The sequence below is a fragment of the Carassius gibelio genome, chromosome A9 (assembly GCF_023724105.1).
Source record: "Carassius gibelio isolate Cgi1373 ecotype wild population from Czech Republic chromosome A9, carGib1.2-hapl.c, whole genome shotgun sequence".
NCBI lineage: Eukaryota > Metazoa > Chordata > Actinopteri > Cypriniformes > Cyprinidae > Carassius > Carassius gibelio.
This window is the reverse complement of record NC_068379.1, coordinates 16,845,782-16,852,230: the sequence shown is the minus strand read 5'-3', so window position 1 is coordinate 16,852,230 and position 6,449 is coordinate 16,845,782.

The window sequence follows — 6,449 nt, the reverse complement described above, 5'->3', positions numbered from 1 at the left end:
TGATGTATTCATCTTTATTGCATAATAAATAGGAATAAGTGCAATACAAGTCATTTTGCACTTTTATTTCAATAAAAGCTGTTTTTGCTCTATTAAGAAAGTTTTGAACTCTGAAACTTTCAATATGTTTTTTATAGTACAATGAACTGTTATATGTAAAGAGATCAATGTAATTTTGATTTAAAGGTCCACAAATTACTCTCAAATGTGTTGTTGCTTAATTAAGCTGAATATTGTCTCCAGTTACGTATGTAACCATGGTTCCTCCAGAAAACGAGACGCCTTGTGTCGGAGAATGCTCTGGGAACGGCTCCAGTGTGACCGGCTCTGAATCATGTGTGTAATCAGACCAATGGATGAGCAAGACATCATAGGAGGGGTCCACGGAGAGGGCCTGTAGGTCTCCAACTCTCTTAACCTGTTAGCCAGCACTCCCTATTATGGGACTCAGAGCTGAAAGTGCCCTACCTAACTTAAAATTTTAACAGTTCCTTACCAGTGTGTTACACACATAATTTTGGTGTCTTTGGAAAGAAGACCCTTTGGACTTTACTTTTTCTAAACCAGATTTGATAATGCTATTTTTTTTTTATTTTTTTTTTTTACCACACAGAAATAGTTTTTTATTTGATATAAAAATACATGAAATCAGTCCTGGAGCAATCTAGAAAAGTTATTGGTTCAAAGTCACATGTCTCATGAGTTTCTATGTCAAATCTGAAGAAGATACCATGAAAAATACGATTCCTGAACATATTTTTCTGAGACTATGTCTAGCCCCCCACCCCCCAAATATAAAAATATGTATTATTTAGTGGTATAATAATATTAAGTTATTTAGTAATTAAACATACCGCTGCATATTTTTCAATTATAAAACACTAGACAGAAACTTAGACATCATATAAGTGACAGACAAGTCCCGCAAGTTACCACCTCCATACTGGGGTGAATGAGGGGGCAAATCCTCATCAACGCCTACCACATCAACCTCCTCGGAGGAAGACAGATGAAGCATCGAGCCCGCTCCCTGGGGGAAGTAGCGCCTAAGCATTCTTACGATCCCTGAGAACAGGCACTGGATCTGGCGGGTGAGGAAGAAGAAGGAATCCCGTCTCCATTCCCTCTGCCAAATCAACTGCGAACCCCACGAGTGAGACCACCTTGACGGAAGCAGGACCAGTGCCACGGGGAATATTAGCGAAGTCTCCCTCGGCAAAGAGAACCTTTCCTGGAGCAGAGAACATGCCTTGAGAGCCGACTCCACGCTCGGCTCCAAGGCAGACAATGCACAAACTGTGTGTATCCCCACCCGTAATGTAATGTGGGCAGGGAGGAACACACAGCTTGAAATGCTACCTGCCCTCTACGTTTAATTTGTGCTTGGTCTTTGAGGGTGCTTTTGACATGTTGGGAGTGACAAACAACACTAAATAAGACTTACAAACAAATTGGTACAGACATACTGTTCACAGAGCACTTGCTGAAAGAGAGAAGGCTAAATACCGGCTTTACCGCATGTGCTTTTAATCTTCCTGGTCTCTGACGTCACCTGCCTATGACGTCTTGACCATCCATTGGTCTGATTACACACATAACTGCAGGTAACAAGTATGGTAGCCATCCTAACCTGTGCAGCAGAAACAATATTGACTTACTGTAATTTACATCAGGGAGTACTGAACCCATTTCAGCTTGTAAAGTTACAAACAAACAACCAAAGTACACAAAGAGGATCAAACCTCACACATTTGAGAAAAGACAGAAGAAAAGTGGGATTGGATTATTATTATTATTATTATTATTATTATTATTTACAAATCCTGTTATTTTGTGATTGTAAAAACAATTAAATTTCAATTATTCTTCACTGACTTTGTAATTTCCTCATTCCATCATTTAAAGAGCCACTGGTTTGAGATCGTTTTAAAGGAGCTTTTACATATCATGTAACCTCTGTCTTTGTTTTTATTTGAAATGTTCCCAAGTGAAAGGTATAATACACTGGCAAATGCTGTGTTTCATTATGAATCTGGATCAAATGAGTTTGTGCTCTTGGTTGTTGTATTTTTCATAAAGGGCACAGTGGTCTGTTGTGACTAGCTTCAGTGTAGTTCATCGTGCTCCCATTAATGAGTTATTTACCGGGTAAATGCCAGACCTGTGTACGTCACTCAATTGTGACTCACTGGCTTCCCTGGCCTCATTTTCCACTCTGATTTGTTTACGCATGTTGCTGCTTACACTGTTTAGTATTACAGATACAGTACATGGGATTACTCTGTACTAAAAATATTTATTTCAAAGAGAACGAGTAAGTAACTTTAATTTGCTTTTTGGGTTACAAATTTATATGAAATCCAAATGACAGTTAGAGATTAGACTGTACAGACATCTAAAGGTAACGCTAATATACACAACACAGATTTTTGAGAATCACCCTCCGATCTTTTGGTTTCTTTGTTGGGTATAGTAAATTATGACCAAATGAAGATAGATAGTGTATACTTAATTTCATTAAGTGTGTGATTATTCATGATCAAAAAAGGGTGTAATTGATTCAGTTAAAAAGTTTAATCTATTGACGGCCCAAGTTTTTTCTATTTCCCTTTTTTATAATTGGTGCAAAAGACTATGCAATACTTTTCTTGCTCATTTCTCATTGTAAAATGCATTTGATTATTCGCTTACACTTCACAATAATTTGTTAAATCTCTCTCTTATTTAAATGAACTAACATCACTGACAGAATATACTAATCCTAATTTGTTTATAAAAAGGGGTTATCATTTTGTTTTCATGTTTTTTCATGAAGTCCAGCCAAAAAAAAAAAAAAAAAAAAAATCTTAGTATTAGTAAACGTTCAAAGATTAATAAAAGGTGTAGAAGTATTGCACATTCGAGTAATTGACTGTTAAACAAACCTTATTGTAAATTGTTTAATATTATTATGACACATTATACATTGTTTCAGCATCAGTCATTTCTTAGCTACTTTTGAGAATGGCACATCAAACCACAGGATAAGGAATAGATACCATGATAAATTATGATAAAGAATTTACAACAGTCTTAACAAAACTCTCTCATCTCTTCAGTTTTGATATGCTCTGTAAACCAATGCACATTACATTTTATGACCAGCCATTATAACAATTTTCTATTTACAGACTGTTAATTGACCCCTTTATTGAATTCCCCAGTCTCCCTCGGCAACAATGACTCATAGAAACGTGCTCAATGATTCATCTAATGGCACCATGCTTCCCAAAAGTAGCTGCACAAACAAACACGATGAAATCACAGCAGCAGATTATCAAGACGGGTGAAGTCAAGCAACCCGAGGCTGTTGTTAAAGTGGCCAATCACCCAAGTCATGTGCTGTGTGCAATTTGCTCTTGTGGGATTATTATAATTGACCTCTAATAGCATGGTGTTTGCCATTAGTCTGGGTAAGTAAAGGTCTTTGCTCATTTCAGCTCTGGATAAATTAAGCTGATTATTGTCCATATTTATCCCACATTCTGCATTTGTTGGCATGTAAATCAAAATGTAAATGAGGTTGGGTGGATTGGTGGGCATGCAGTAAATATTAAAACTGTGAGAGTGTCAGGTTGTAATCAGTGGTAAATTGTAAGCAGAGAAGAGAGGAGGTTTGGAATTATTCAATTGCATCTCTAAATTCTGAAATTACAAATGTGCATTGCTGTGTGCCACATAAAATTGACTTTATTTGTCTGTTATGCGATTCGCATTCTAATGAAATCGAAACGAGGGCAGCTGTGACAGCGAAAAATTTAGGTAATTATTATCCATGTTTGTGGGTTTGACTATGTGATAGGTGCTCAGTGTGACGTGACATATAACAAGATCCACAAATGATCAAATGGGAACCAAAAATTGTAGCACAAGACACTTTATAATGTGCTCTTTTTGTTTGATATGTATAACTAAACAAATAAATAAAATAGAGTGGTCTTCAGTCGGACAATATATATAGTAATTACACACACATATATATATACACAGTATATAGCTTATCTAAACCCAAAGGGCCCAATTGTTATGCCCATGGCCAACTGATTTGTCCCGGATTTCTCAGAGGGAACAGAGGGGTGACTGAAAGCAGACAGGCGTGACCGCCACAGCCAGCTGTGACCCGAAGGTGCCGTTTGTTCCTGCAGGGCCGACAGTAGCCTGGCAGACTACCATACTATAAGAACAGGGGCAGACAGAGTGACCCACCACCCCACCTGCAGGAGTCCGCAGAGTCCACAGGCCACCTGAAGCTTCTGCGTGTTTGGATCCACTCCAGCCACCTGTCAGGTGCACCAGCTGCCTGCCCCCCTTAAGCTGGGTAGTCCATCTGTGCCCAGGACTGGATTTGATATATTACTCAAAATCATTAGGGATAATGCTGTAATGTCTCTAAATTGTGTTAGCGGTGTCATATTTTTCTTTTGCTGGCGTAATAAATGGCAGTGGAGAGTAAAGACTGTAGATACTGGTAGCATTGTATGGGAGACCGTATATACTGCTTTCTCATTTTTTTATTATATTAGACTCTGATGATATTTATGTCTAATGTTTAATTCAGTAGAAGGCATAATTTAATGAACATAAAAATACTGTGGTGTTTTGCAGTGAAAGGAATGCTAAAATGCACATTTGCAAGTTTGATCAACAATTGTTTGTATATTCTGTGTGTGTGTGTGTGTGTGTGCTCTTGTTTTTGGGACATATCAGGACACAACTCTGTATAATGACATGGGTATGACACAGGTATTACAAGGAGAGGGTGACTTACAGTATGAGGACATAACCCATGTCCCCATTTTTCAAAACGCTTATAAATCATACAGAATGAGTTTTTTTTTTTTTTTTTTGAGAGAAAGTAAAAAGAAACAAAGTTTCCTTTGAGGGTTAGGGTAAGGTGTAGGGTTGGTGTAGGGCCATATAATATACAGTTTGTACAGTATAAAAACCATTACGCCTATGGGATATCCCCCACTTTTCACTTTTGTTTTTGTGTGTGTGTGAGCAAGAGTCATGTTTTGGCTAAATTATAGGACTACCTAGAAATTAAATGTAATTTACAGCTTTTCTTCTTTATTGTTTTGTATATCTGAGTGAAACGAAGGGATGTTATTTATTTATTAGTTTGTTTATTTAATAGTTTATTTGATAGAGGACAACTGACAGTCCATGACTGTCCCAGAATTATTTTCAGAATTTCATCTGCAGTTCAACAATAACATAACATAAAATTCCTTACCTAGCAATTAAAATGCATTCCATACAGTAAAATACAATCACAAATAACACTATAATGAATGTTAAATCTTACATAAATGTGTAGGGCTAATTACTAAAACACAAGATGGAGAATGATCATGTGTTTGACCTTTCTTAAACATCCATTGTTTTATTCAAAGATTATGGGCTCACATTTTATATAATAAATACAGCAACATTTTATAATTTAATTACTGTCAATTTTGAGTTCATGCATGGGACTTAATAAACACACTTAAAGGAATAGTTTTCCCAGAAATGAAAATTAGCTAATGATGTACTCACCCTCAGGCCACACAAACTGTAGATGATTATTTCTTCATTGGAACTGATTTGGTGTGTTTGTAAGAAACAAATGTGGTAATACTTTAGAGTTAACTTCCATTCCATAACATTAGTTAATGACATTTTTACAGGATGTAATGTTACATTTAAAAATTACATTGTTTATATATTATTTATATATTAAATTATATTTATTTATACAGCTTGAAATGTTAAAAATCTTTTAACAGTAGTAAATATATAATTTAGTGTTTACAGCATGTACAATACATCCAGCTGGTTGTTATTGCCAAATAAACCCTAACAGTGTGATCTTGTATCACCCTGAAGGGGTTCATGGCTACTTTCAACATAAATAAGTAATTATACACAAAATATTGATATGGGTTGAAACAGATGTGAGCCAAAACAAAGTTCAGATGGACATTTAAGGTGTCTTCCGTTTTCATTTCTACAGTAAGTAGTCAATAACTGAGGCACAAGAGGATAGCAGTTGCATTTGAATGAAACAAGAGAGAGCGCGGCAGTATAATATTAGAAATGTGAAATAAACAACCGCCTCAAATACCCTTATGACCATTTATTATTCCTTGTTGATAATGATGACAGTTGTTATTAGGGAATAACATACCCGGAATGTTACAAATGACCAATCAGAATTGAGTATTCCAGGGAGCCATGTAATGATCTACAGTAGATTAAAGTATTGTTTTTTGTAACATTTTGAAACCCGATGCATTAACTATACATGAACTTATTGAGACTGAACCAGAAATGTCTTGCATGATGTTCTAAAATGTAAACTGGATTCTGTGAGGGTTTGATTTAGGATTGGAGGAAAAGAAATATCATTACTTCAGTATAAAAAC